Source organism: Marmota monax, unplaced genomic scaffold (genome assembly GCF_021218885.2).
Source record: "Marmota monax isolate L192 unplaced genomic scaffold, Marmota_monax_Labrador192_F-V1.1 WCK01_AAM20220418_F8-fsc00170, whole genome shotgun sequence".
Classification (NCBI taxonomy): domain Eukaryota; kingdom Metazoa; phylum Chordata; class Mammalia; order Rodentia; family Sciuridae; genus Marmota; species Marmota monax.
Genome location: NW_026692395.1, coordinates 3,523,643 through 3,538,313, shown reverse-complemented (window position 1 = coordinate 3,538,313; position 14,671 = coordinate 3,523,643). Strand labels below are relative to the sequence as shown.

Genomic DNA, 14,671 nt, shown 5'->3' with positions numbered 1-14,671 from the left:
AAATACAGTGGTAGGAATGAGGAGATATTACCACTAGAGGCAATAGTTCACTAAATATTACTTTTAGTGGACTATTATGTGCAACTGTACAGAAACATTTAAATATGGAGATAAAACTAGTGTTTTCCCCATCGAAATATAAATGAGCAAAACTAATGCAAAAAAAAGGAAGAAAGGAAACTAAGGGAATAAACACCAGGAAATTTGCAGTGTGTATTATTTAAAAAGGCACTAGGGGGCTGGAGTTGTGGCTCAGTGGTAGAGGTCTTGCCTGGCATGTGTGAGGCACTGGGTTTGATTCTCAGCACCACATATAAATAAATTTTAAAAAACCCCAAAGATCCATTGGCAAAGTAGGACTGGATGGGGTAGGAGTGGTGGTAAGCTCATGAGTTGTCTGAGATGCTATATATAAAATATGTAATTAATATATATATATATATATATATATATATATATATATATATATATAAAATAACAAAACCCATAATTACTCTGTACTGTTTTATTTTGCAATTTTTTTGTAAATCTACAATTATTTGAAAAATAAAAAGTTGAGTACAGGGCTGGGGATTAGTACAGTGATAGATCACTTGCCTAGCATGTGTGATTTGGGTTCAATCCTCAGCCCTGAAAAAAATAAAGTACACATACATAAAAAGACACTAGGATGATATTGATTTAATATGAAGTGCAATCTAATCTTTAAAAAATTGTATTCCTGGACATATGTGGTGGCACAAGCCTCTAATCCCAGTGAGTGGGAAGGCTGAGGCAGGAGGATGGAAAGTTTGAGACCAGCCCCAACAATTTAGTGAGGTCTTAAGAAATTTAATGAGACCCTGTCTCAAAATTAAAAAGTGTTGCAGATGTGGCTCAGTGGTAAAGCACCCCTGGGTTCAATTCTCAATACCAAACAAACAAACAAAAACAATGTTTCAGTCAGTCACCTACCCAGGCTGAGCATGCAGTGGGGAGACATTGCACCCACCCAGGTGGGAGGATGCCCAGACCAAGAGGCCCTCAACCAGCAGTAAGGAGTTCTCAGTGAGCTAGGCCCCACAGAAGCAGAGTCAGCCCTGTGGGAGAGAGTCCCTCCAGGAGGTGAGTTTGGGTAGAAATGGAGGGCTTGGGGCTCAGCTTTGAGTGCAGGGCAAGAGTCACAGCCTCTGCTCAGCCAGCCACCTGTCTTGCAGAGATTGGAGAAGGATGGCCATTGTCCTCTGTTACCTGGAGGTAGTCTCCTGTAATGCACAAAAGAGGCCACCAATCCCCGTTATACAGAGCTCCCTGGGCTCAAATTGCAAATTGATTTGGGGGTGGTTAGAGTTAGTCTAGGTTCCCACTTAGGATCTCAGACAATCCATGATCTTAACACCACTCCTACCCCATCCAGTCCTACTTTGTGACCCCACACAAGTTTAGGAAAAAGAAAAAAATTGGAGGCATGATCTCCAGGCACTCTCCCACAAGCCAGAGGGATGGTGGTATGCAGGTTACAAAGGGACTGTTCCTACACCATTCCCTTCAGAAATTCTGTACACAACTGAATATGGGGAGGGTCCAGGCCACTTGTAGAGATCCTCCTATTCCTAGTACTTGCCCCACTTAATAGTACCCCTCACTCTTTTTTGGGCTAGGAGGTAGTTACTGGGGATTGAACCCAGGGATGCTCTACCAATGAGATGTATCCCCAGCCCTTTTCTGTGTGTGTGTGTATGCGCGCGTGCGCGCACGTAAGTATTTTGTCTTTTTTATTGGTTCTTTTTAGTTATGCAAAACATTAGGATTCGTTTTGACATAATTGTAAAAGTATGGAATATAATTTACTCTAATTCTATCCCTAGTACTTCCCTTTTCCCTCTTCTCCTCCCTCCCCGCTCAATCCCCTTCATCAGCAATGATGGAATCTCCCATTTTCCCCCTTTCTATTTTCCCCCTTATTTTGGACTAGCTTCAGAGAAAACATTCAACCTTTCACTTTTTGGGTTTGGCTTATTTTACTTAGCATGATTGTCTTCAGTTCCATCCATTCACTAGTAAATGTCATATCATTCTTATTTTTTATTTTGAGACAGAGTTTGTGAAATTGCTGAGGCTGGCCTTGAACATGGGATCCTCTGGTCTCAGCCTTTCCAGTATCTTGGATTACAGGTGTGTACACTGCATGCCTGTGTCCCTTATTCTTAACAGTCTTTGACTCTTCTAATACTAGTAATATGTTGTCAGTAGAAATCTCTTGTCAATCCAACAACTCATTTTGGTAGAAGATGGTCTGTTAGTTTTTCATCTCTTGGAAGACTTCATTGCTCTGGGCCAGAGCTGAGGCAGAATATCATGGGGGCTTGGTGGAGGAAAGCTGTGATAGGGTGGCAGGGAGAGGCACACTTGAGGGACAGATGTTGGGAGATGGGGGGGGCAGGGAAAGATAGAGTCCAAGGCCAGGCCCCCAATGACCTAGTTCCTTGAGCCATGCTCCACCTTCCTACATTTACCAACCAGTAGTTCATTCAAATTATTAAACTAGTCAAGTGTGGTAGCCCATGCCTATCATCTCAGTGACTTGGGAGGCTGAGGTAAGAGGATCACAGGTTTGAGGACAGCATCAGCAATTTTGCAAAGCCCTAAGTAACTTAGTGATACCCTGTCTCAAAATAAAAAACCAAAATGTCTGGAGATATGGCTCAGTGGTTAAGTGTTCCTGGGTTCAATCCCTGGTACTCCACCCCCCCCCCCAAAAAAAAAAAAAAACCCAAACAAATTATTAATCTATCAAATGGATGAATCCATTGATGAGGTTACAGCTCTCAAAATCTAATCATCTCACCCCTTACCATTCCTGCATTTCCTAACACATGAGCTTTTCTGGGGATATGCCAAGATTCAAACTAAAACAGGTGGTTGTTAGGGAAGGAAGAGTGGTGTGGTATACACCTCCTCCAGGGCCTCAGGGTAGAGCAAGTTAGGGGCAGGGATATAAAGTAGTAAACATATTTCAGGAGCATTGGGAGGGAAGGGACATGCTCAGAAAAGAGGCTTGACAGTAGAGGGTGGGGAGCACTTCCCTAGGGGAAAGGTGGAAACTGAAGCCAGCTCCTCAGAAAAAAAAAAGGAAAAAATCTCAGTATTCTTTTGCATGTATATATATGTAAATATGTATGTATATATGTAAATACACACACATTTTAGTAATGGGAATTGAACCAATTGAACCCAGGGGTACTCAACCACTGAGCTACCCACCCCCAGCCCTATTATTTTTTAAAGACTGGATCTTGCTAAGTTTCCCAGGCTGGCCTGGAACTTATGGTCCTCCTGCCTCAGCTTCTGAAGTTGCAAGGATTACAGATGTGCACCACCACACCCAGTCCTAGATTTTTGAAACAGTTCTAAAACAGGGGTTGCAAATTACAAACTACAGGCTGCAGGTCAATGTGGCCTGTATTCATTTTTTTTTCTTTCTTTTTTTTTTTTTTTTGTACTAGGGATTGAACCCAGGGATGCTTTACCACTGCGTTACATCCCCAGCCCTTTTTATTTTTTATTTTGAAACAGGGTCTTGCTAAATTGCTTAGGGCCTTGCTAATTTGCTAAGGCTGGCTTGGAACTGGTGATCCTCCTGCCTTAGCCTCCTAAATCCCTGGGATTATAGGTGTGTGCCATGGTGCCCAACTCTAGTTTGTTTTTGTAAATCAACCACATCCATTCCTTTACATCTTGTTTGCAGCTACTTTTGCTATAGTGGCAGAGTCGACTTAGTCACAACAGAGACTCCATTGCTGGCAAAGTCTATAATACTTGCTATCTGGCCCTTTACAGAAAGTTTTCCAATCCCTATTCTAGACAACAACAATAAAAGCTGGACATCTTCCAATTTCAATTTGGGAAGTACTATTAAAAATGCAGTTTTTATTATCTTAAAAAATCAGATCTAGCTGGGTACGGTGATGCATGCCTATAACCCCAGTGACTGTGGAGGCTGAAACAGGAAGTTTGCCAGTTCAATGTGAGCCTCCACGATTTAGCAAAACCCTAAGTAACTTAGCAACATACTGTATCAAAAAAGTAAAGAGGGCTGGAGATGTGGCTCAGTGGTTAAGTGCCCCTGATTTCAATCTCTGTTTTTTTTTAAAAAAAAAAGGAAGGAAGGAAGAAAGGCAGTTCTAATACAAATAAGCAATTATCTGGAGATCATTTTGTCTTGTAGATGAAAAATATTAGCAATTTGGATCCAACAAGTATCTAAAGAAAAATTTACCCTATAACAAAACTGGATTTTCTAGTAAGGCAATGATGACTAACATTAGTAAATCTATTAATTTGTTTCATTTTAAAAACAAAAGGGAGGACTGGGGTTGTAGCTCAGTGGTAGAGCACTTACCTAGCATATGAAAAGCACTGGGTTTGATCCTCAGCACCACATAAAGAAATAAAAAAAAACATAAAATTTAAAAAACAAAGGAGAAAACAACACAATCATATCAATGAATATAAAAGAAACATTTGACACAATTCAACAGCATCCTCAAACTAAAACTAGACTAGAAAGGATCTGTGAAAATTCAGAAAAGATTAAAGATTAGACTCAAAATTGCCAGGAAGTATAATTCAAAAAGGTAAATATGCTAAAAATGCAGTCACCACCTAGTAGTCCATTCAAATCAATAATCCAACTAGTGGATTAATCCACTGATAAGGATACAGCTCCTATAATTGAATCATGTAACCTCTTGGTACAACATAGGGTTGATCCTATCACAATAGTATATTGAAATCTCTAATGCAATAAAATATGAAAATAAAATAAATGGATTAAATATTGAGAAAAGAGAGAAAATCATTTTTAGCTTTATCATATTGACATATTCTATTGGAAAATCTGTGCTTTCCATGATTTGACACCCTAATATTAATGAAAATTAATATTAAGACAAAATTAACACAAAATATAACATTATTGAAAATCCACTTGAGAGATATAATAGAGATTTAACTATAAATGGGATTGAACCCAGGGGTGCTTATCCACTGAAAAACATCCCAGCTCTTTCTTTCTTTCTTTTTTTTTTTTGTTTTGAGACAGGGTCTCACTAACTTGTTTAGGGCCTTGTTAAATTGCTGAGGCTGGCCTTGAAATTTCAATCCTCCTGCCTCAGCCTCCCGAGTCAACTGGGATTACAGGCATGTGTGACCACATATGGGTTTTACAGTTCTTAATGGTGGGCTATGCCCTGAAGTTTTGCAGCAGACCCCAGCAGCTCACTGCCAATTTCCTTCTGGGTTCTTGTCTTGCAAACTTGAAGGATGAAATCTACAGACGGAAGGTAAGAGTTAAATGTTAAGATTTATTTAAGTGAGCTGAAATTCAGTTAAATGTTAAGATTTATTTAAGTGAGCTGAAATTGGGGTGAGAAAGAACTCAATAGATATTGCCTGAAAATCATTTTTATTTGCAGGTTATCCTTGTGTACCCAGAAAAATATGCAAGGAAAATTCAATAAGGTGGTGGGGTATAAGAAAATAAATACAGCATATTGAAACAAATGGAAATGAGTAAAAATCCCATTTCTAGTAATGACAACAAACATAAAATACCTAAAAATGAATATAACAAGAAAGGTACTGGCCTAAAGTAAAAAAAATATATGACTATTATTCTAGAATATAATATAAAACTAAACACATGGAGAGATAAATCATATCTCTGCATAGGAATACAATAAAATTTAAAAAAATCACAAAGTTAAGAATTATACCAGACTTCTTGTTGGCCAACAAGAAGAGTGGAATATTTAAAATGTTAAAAGAAAACAAACCTCAACAACCTAGCATTTTCAATCCAGTGAAATTATCCTTCAAAAGAGAAAAGGAAATAAGGATTTTCCTAATAAAAAATACACAGGGGACCAGAGATGTAGTTCAGTGTTTGTTCTTTTGCAGTGCTGGGGATGGAACCCAGAGTGTTATACAACAAACAAACAAACAAACTGAGCAAGCAAGCAAACAAACAACAACAACAACAACAACAAATAAAAAACACTTAGGAAAGGGGCTGGAGATATAGCTCAGTTGGTAGAGTGCTTGCCTCACATGCACAAGGCTCTGGGTTCAATCCCCAGTACCACAAAAAACAAACAAAAAACACTGAGGGAATTCATTGCCAGTAGATTTGCTTTGCAAAAAATGTTAATATAAATTCCTTAAAGAGAAGGAAAATAATATAGGTCAGAAATTCAGATTAACATAAAAAAGGAAGAGTGTCAGACATGAAATAAATTTAGAGTAAAATCACTTAGTATTTCCTGCATTACTTATATCAGATTGATTTTATAACAGTTGTGTCACTCAGAGAATGCCTGTAGAATTTTTTGGGGGGCAAATAAAATAATATTTTAGGAAAATGATTTTGGTGTATGTATTTTAATACTCTTTACATTATGTAGTGAAGATATAAGAAATAAAGTAGTTGTTCACTCCTTATATGTGAGAAGCAGAAATCACTGCAGTATCATCTGGAACATGTCAATGAGTAAACAGTAAATGAATAAGATAACTTTTTTTTTTTTTTGTACCAGGAATTGAACCCAGGGACGCTTAACCACTGAGCCACATCCCCAGCCCTTTTTTGAATTTTATCTAGAGAAAGGGTCTCACTGAGTTGCTTAGGGCTTCGCTAAGTTGCTGAGGCTGCTTTTGAACTTATTTTCCTCCTGCCTCAGTCTCCCAAGTGACTGGGATTACAAATGTTCTCTACCATGCCTGGCTAAATAAGAAATTTTTGATAAAAGGTAGGCTGTAAAGAAAATGGAACAAAGAATCTGAGAGTGGTGGGCTGGGCCAGGGAAGAAATGCCACTGAAGAAAAGACATTTGAACAGATCAGAAGATAGGAAGGAGTGAGTCTTGGAGCCAGAGCATCTTTGGCAAGGGCAGCAATATTAAGGCTGTGGAACTCCTGCTTCCTGCTTATCCCACCACTAGGTGGCATCTCTGGACTAGGACCAAAGGTTTTCTTGACCTATTTAAGGAGTGCCATTCTTCTCCATACAGATTTTCTCTTTCTTTCATGAAGCTATTTGTATAACATTTCATCTTTCCCAATAAATTTAAATATTTAGTTAGTTTTAATAATATAATTATAACTTATGCCTCTACCATCTAAAGAAAAGGTATGGCTTTTACAATAATCTCCATTATGCATCTATCCAATTTATAGTCTCCCCTCCCTACCTAAGGTAAACATCATCCTCAACTTTTAATTTCTTTTTTATATAATTTTATTGCAACTATACAAAATTCTAAGTAGTTTGTGTTCTTTATAGTAGTAGCTTTTAATTATATAAACATATATTATGCTTTACATTAGCATTGGGCTTATAATTATCCCCCTTAATATTCATCCATATTGTTGAGCATTGTTCTAGTTCATTCATTTGACTCCTGGTAATGAGCATCCATTTTTTCCCCAGGTTTTGCCATTTGAACAGGATGCCACACACATTCTAGGTTTCTTGTGCAAGTATTTTTCTTGGATAAGAGAACATTTGTTGGACTGCAAGTCATGTGAATATTCACTATAAGTGGGAATGCCAAACTATTTTCTAAACTGGCTGCACTGATTTATATTGCTTTGGTAGGGCAAAAAGATCCTGTGAATCTTCACAGTCTTTAACTCTTGGTCTTGTCAGATTTTTACAATTCTGCAAATCAAATTGGTGTCAAATGTCTTCTTATCATGTCTTGATTTGTAGTTCCTTGTTCACTAATGAGTTTGAACATCTCTTCATGTTTATTAGCCCTCTCTCTCTCTTGTCTGAATAGTCTAACAGATAGACTTACTTTTTCTTACATAACCATAGCACTATTATGACACTCAACACTATTAATTCTTCGCACTCTGTTAGAAGTATATTCATGCCAAATGTGTTTACACTCATTCCATTTCTTTTTTTATTTATTAATTCAACAAACACTTATCCAGACCAGGGATACAGGAGTGGAAAGAGATTCTATGATAATCAGAAAGCTCAACTCGGCTAAGTAAAAATGAACTCAGACTATAAAAATCTGCCCTGCCACTCATCTGGATGTGAGAAAACAGCCATGGATAAAACCAGATGAAAAATTAACAGGAAACACTTCTCCCAAGGACACGCTGCAGCTGTAATACCATAAGGAAACCATATTTTGAGTTACTACTGCTCCAGGTAGGGCTTCTTTATGGTAGTACAAGAAACTTTGTTGTCTACAGTCATATACTATCTGAAACTTTGCTATTTGAAATAATATCAGAAAGAATAAAACACCTGCATCTTAATGGAGATTCTAATTTACTTAGACACAGAAAAACAAGCCTCAATTTCCAACACAGGTGCATAGCTCCAGATATGGGTTATATGGACACAACACCTGACAGCTATCTGAATTGTTTCCAATTCAGGTCTCTGGGTTCACTTTCCAGTCCAGACCTGATGTTGACCCCCTTAACACACAGCCTTGCTTTACTTTGAGCTCCCCAACATACTGTTTTGTTTAAATTGCATCTAAACTCTACTCTTCTTCATATTCCTATAAGAACTCTATATTTTCCTGTTTAGGGAGCTGCCCCATGGTTCCTCTAGTATATGGTCTCCCTAATTGATTAAATAAGCTATCAGAGTATAACTTAGTCCCTGGTGGTTTTAGGCTGATTTGACTGTGACATGTCTTAAATTCCAGATTTCTAAACTGAGGCACAAAGGGGCTGAGTACATAGAAAGCCCCCATTAAGTCCACATTTCAGCCTACCCTTGGTCCTCAAAATACTTCTCACCTGAGGATTTAGAAAGGCCTTCAGTGGGGCACAGAGCCTTCTACTTCTATCAGGATTCTATGAAGGTGGAGTATTGAACTTGGTTTTGTAGGACAAATAGGCATTCTTAGCTCAAGGGCAGTATGACTTCTTCCCCTTCTGCCACAATGACATCTCCCACAATGTGGAATACTCCAGGATTCCACATTGGAGGTGATAAGGGGCAGCAAATTGTTTGAATGGAAGAATCAAGAATTTTGTATGAAAGCTATATTTGCAAAGTAAAGGCACCAACACTGTATAGATTTTACCTTATAAGGAAATAAAAATAAAAGTTTCCCTCTGCAGCTGCTAGTATATAGGCACAATATTCCAGTATGTCAGTACAGGAACCACCTTCCTTAACAAGACTCCTAAAGAGCAAGAAATAAAATAAAAAATCAATAAGTGGGATGGCATCAAATTAAAAAGCATCTGCACAGCAAAGGAAACAAGAGTATGACGAGACAGTCCATAGAGCTCTTTGCCACCTGCTCCTCAGATAGGGCATTAATATCCAGAAAATACAAAGAACACAAAAAACTTAGCACCCAAAATATCAAATAACCCAATCAATAAATGGGCAAAAGACCTAAACAGAAACTTCTCAAAAGAAGAAATACAAATGATCAACAAATATATTAAAAAAAATGTTCAGCCTCTTTGGCAATTAGGAAAATGCAAATCAAAACAATGTTGAGATTTCATTTCACTCCAGTCAGAATGGCAATTATCAAGAATACAAATAATAATAAATGCTGACAAGGATGTGGGGAAAAAGATAAATCATACATTGTTGGTGGGATTGCAAATTAGTTCAACAACCCTGGAAAGCAGTATGAAGATTCCTAAAAACAAAACAAACAACAACAACAAAAAACTAGGAATGGAACTACCATATGACCCAGCTATCCTACTCTTTGGTATATATCAAAAAGATTTTAAATCAGCATACTACAGGGAAGCAGTCACATCAAAGTTTATAGGAGCTCAACTCACAGTAGTTAAGCTATGGAATCATCTTAGGTGCACTTCAACAGAGGTAAGGCTAAAGAAAATATGATATATATATACACAACTGAGTATTACTTAGCCATAAAGAAGAAGGACTTTATAACATTTGCTGGTAAAGCAAATGCTAAGTGAAATAAGCCAATCGCCCAAAGTCAAAGGTTGAATATTTTCTCTGATAGGCAGAAGCTAATCCAAAATGTGGGGTGGTCAGAGAAGGGAAAAAAAAAGGGAAAGGGAATTCCATCAATGTAGAGGAAAGATCACTAGACTAGAGGAAGGGAATTGAGCAGGCGGAAGAGGGGAGTGGAGTAAGGGAAGAACAGTGGAATGAATATGAGGGAACTTTCATACGTACATACACGAATATACCACAGTGAATTGCAACATCAAATATATCCACAAGACCCTAATCATAAAATCAATCTATAAATAAACTGCAGAAAGATCAGTAGAGTAGATGCTGGGGAAGTGAATTAGAGCAAATTATATTTCATGCTTTTGTGATTATGTAAAAATGTATCCAATGTTATATATAACTAAAAAGAATCAACTAAAAATACTTCATAGGTAGGTTGGGAGGATTCCATTTAATAGTGCTTAATAAATGTTTCTTGCTATGAAAGAAACTCAAAAAGAAAAAAATAATAAAATTTCCTAAAGAGTTTTTATTGAAGTGCATTAGATTAAGGACACATCAAAAATTATTATTGGCATATTCATTTTAGTTCGGGTAGATGGAGTAAGAGATAAGGTAGATTATGGGAGCATTCAAACCCTAAAGCCAAGCCCCATGGGCACAGCAAGGATTGGGAACCTAACACTTACTGGACCCCTTTTTCCATCCTGTGGTATATCCTAGGAGGGCTTGCACAACCCAGATTTCTCCCCCTTTTCCCGTCGTGGTATGTTCCAGCCTGATTTCTCCTCCCTTTTCACCCTATAGTTTTGGCCAGCTTCTCAGAACGCTATTATACAAAGGCACAGAGTACAGATTTAGAGAGCCTCCCCTCTGGCAGTAAGCTCGTCCAGCAAAATGTCCCTACTCCTGCTTCCTGCCGCCAGGGGCATAACTCCACATCAATGCTCAGTGAGTTGAGCTAGAGGCGTCCTCGTTCTCAGTATGGAATGGACACTCTTCTAACATGGCGTAGTCCATAGGGATGCGCCTCGGGAGCAGCCATGTTCCCTGCCTGACAACGCTGCATATTAGGTGCCCCTACCGAAAGCCGCAGAGGATAGACTCCGCAACGACTCCATGTTGACTCTTGGCTGAGCCTTCCAAGGTGGTTTTGCGCATGCGCATATCCTCACTTCCGATGTCAAACTCCAAATCCCGAGAAGGGGAGGTGTTAGGGCCGGTGACCGGAAGCGGCTGCGGTTCTCAACCTCGGTTAGATAGTTGTCAAGCGGATTCAACTCAGTGCCAGAGGGATGTAGAGGTGATGGGCGGCCGGGGAGGGTGAGTACCGGGGGATTCTGTGATGGATTCATTGATCTAACATGAGTTGAATGATTTGCCCATTATTTTGCAGGGTTTTCTCTTTTTAGATAGCAATATTAAGGTCTTAAAGTTCCCCTGTTTTGTGCATTGTTTTATGTGTTCTTAAATAATTAATAATTTGTATTTTATTCAGGAATTATTTAGAAGTGCATTTTCAATTCCCCAAAGTTTATCTTTTTAATGGATTTCTAACCTTTGTTTTCTGTGTCTCAAATCTACATAAAACTCATTCTTGAAATATAAGGAGACTTACGGCCTAGTCTGTGGTGAATTTTTAGCAATGTTTTGTGTTTAACTTGAAGATAATATTTAGATGTCAGTTGTGTCATGCAAAATATGTATGGGGGGTTCTGCTTCTTCCATTATGAGAGTGGAGAGAGAAATTCTCCACTTTGATGGTGATTTGTTCATTCTCCTTGCTTTTGTCAATGATCTATTGTGGGCTAATATTCCTATAAAGTCTGAGACTTAGGGCTGAGACTGTAGATCAGTAGTAGACCACTTGCAAGGCCTGGGTTCCATCCCAAGCATGCAAACATTTTTTTTTTTTTAAGATAAAGTGTGAGACTTAGGTCATAGTGCATTTATCCACTAATTGATGTCCCATTACTCAAACACAATTTGATGAAAAAATTATTCTTCCATCGTTACCAAAAATAAATGGGCCATGCTTTTGTGGGGGTACTTTCTGGGTTCTTTATTCTGTCCCATTGATCTGTGTCTATGCCCCTGCCAGTAGTTTCCACACTATCTTGATTACTGTAGCTGTGTAATAAGTCTTGCTATCAGGTAGAGCAATTCCTTCCACTTTATTTTTTAAATTATTTTAAGTCTTCTAGTTCCTCTGCTTTTCCATATGCATGTCCTAGTCTTGTCTCTACCTACAACACATCTTGCTGTGTCAACTTGGGAACAATGTACATCTTAACTATGTGAAGTCCTTCAGTCCATGTACATAGTATATCTATTTATCTTCTTTGATTCTTTCAACAGTGTATTGTAATTTTCAGCATACAAGTACTGTATATGTTTTAAGTTTATGCCAAAGTACTTAATTTTTTTGGAGGAGTTGTAAATGGCATTATCTTTTAAATGTTGGTTTCTACACATTTGCCGCATACATATATAAGTATATAAATACACACATACATATATACACACATATATTCATAAATGCACACCCATATATAAGAGTACAGTTGAGTTTTATGTATTGATCTTGTGTCCTACAGTTTTTCTGAATTTTATTATTACTACTACTAATAATTATTTTTTGTGGTGCTGAGTATTGAACCCAGGCCCTCATGCATACTAGGCAAGTATTCTACCATTGAACCAAATTCCCAGCCCTGAAGTTAATTATTTATTTACATCTATTTGGTAATTTCCTTGAAACTTTTCTGTACAGACAATCATGTCATATACAGAGACAGTTTTATTTCTTCCTCTCTAATCTCAACACTTTGCTTTTTCTTGTTTTATCATGCTGGTTAGAACTTCCAGTACAGATTGAGTATCCATTTTTTGCAGTGGTTGGGATCATAAGTGTCTCAGGTTTCATATTTTTTGGATTTTTGAATAATTGCATATATAGATATTGAGGTATATTCAGGATGGTACACAAATCTAAACATAAAATCATTTGTGTTTCATATATACCTTATACACATAGCCTGAAGGTAATTTCAAAGAATATTTTTAGTGTGCCTGTATTTTGGCTGTGATTCATGAAGAAGTCAGGTATGGAATTTTCCACTTGTGGCATCATGTCATCAATGAAGAAGTTTGTGATTTTGGAGTATTTTGGAATTCAGGTTTTTGGATTAGTGAAGCTCAAACTGTACTACGTTGAATAAGAGTGATGAGCATGAATATCTGCATCATTCCAGTCTTAGGGAGAAAACATTCAGACTTTCACCATCAAAGTATGAGTTAACTGTTGGGTTTTGCCTTTTTGTGTTTTTAAATGGATGCTCTTCATCAAGCTGAAGAAATTCTCTATATCTAATTTGCTGCGAGTCTTATCATGAATGGCCGTTGCATTTTGTCAATACTATGAATTTATATAATCTTGTGATTTTTCTTCTTTAGCCTGTTAATATGTGTGTGTGTGTGTGTGTGTGTGGGTTATGCGGATTGATTTTTGAATAGTGATGCAGACTATTCATAGGATAAACCCTACTTGGTTGTGGCATATATATTTTTGGATATATGCAGGAATTGATTAATAATTTTTAAAAGGATTTTAAATTCATGAGCAATATTGGCCTATAGTTTTATTTTTTTTGGTACTGTTTTAGGTTTTATTATTAGGGTAATAGTGGTCTCAGAATAAGTTGGTGACTATTTTCTTTTTTCTAGAAGAGATTGTGTAGAATTTATGCTAATTTTTCTTTAAATGTTTAGTACAATTCTCCAGTGAAACCATCTGGGTTTGTAAATTTTCATTTGAAAGCTTTTTTTTTAAAAAAAAAAAAAACTATTGTTTCAATTTCTGTAGTAGTTTTATAACTATTCAGATTATCTATTTAATATCATTTCAGATTACCCAACAGTGGATGAGTTATGGTAGTTAGTTTTATGAGGAATTGGACTATTTCATTCAAGTTGGAGAATTTATGTGCATTGTTATTTATGGTATTCCTCTACTGTCCTTTTTTTCAAATATATTTTTTTTAGTTGTAGTCGTCAATACCTTTATTTTATTTATTTGTATGTGGTACTGAGAATCAAACCCAGGGCCTTGCACGTGCTAGGCTAGTATTCTTCTGCTGAGCCACTGCTGAGCCACATCCTTAGCCCCTTTTTATTCATTTTGAGACAGGGTTTCACTAAGTTGCTTAGGGCTTCTCTAAGTTTCTGAGGATGCTTTTGAACTTGTGATCCTCCTGCCTCAGCCACTTGAGCTGCTGGGATTACAGGAGTGGGTCACCATGCCCAACTGTCTTATCTCTTTTTGTTTTTATCAGTCTTGCTAGTTGATTACCAACTTTATCCATCTTTTCAAAGGGCCAGCTTTGGGATTCATTGATTTTTCTCTATTGTTTTTCTGTTTTCATTTCTGCTCTATATTTATTACTTCCTTTTGCTTGCTTTGGGGTTTACTTTGCTCTTCTTTTTCTAGTTTTTTGAGATGGGAGCTTGGATGGTTAATTTCAGACCTGTCTTCTTTTCTAATGTAAACACTTAGTGCTATAAATTTCTCAATGCTGCTTTAAGAACTGTATTTCATAAATTCTGATATATTGTATTTTGATTTTTATTTATTTAACTTCCCTTAGGACTTTTTCAATCTATGGATTATATAGAAATAAACTAATTTTCAAG

General features: G+C 37.2%; 1 protein-coding gene across 6 annotated transcripts in view; it reads left to right on the top strand.

Moving 5' to 3' along the window:
* Znf81 (zinc finger protein 81) overlaps positions 1–14,671 on the top strand; it is a 115,080-nt gene that overhangs the window by 35,841 nt on the left and 64,568 nt on the right. The window contains exon 1 of one of the 6 annotated variants that reach the window (XM_058578711.1): positions 11,196–11,302. The exons of 4 other annotated variants lie outside the window; for them this stretch is intronic. The gene's annotated coding sequence lies outside the window, so the exon portion shown is untranslated. Of the gene's footprint in view, positions 1–11,195; positions 11,303–14,671 lie in introns of those variants that run through there. One more of the 6 variants, XM_046442562.2, reaches the window with a different exon arrangement.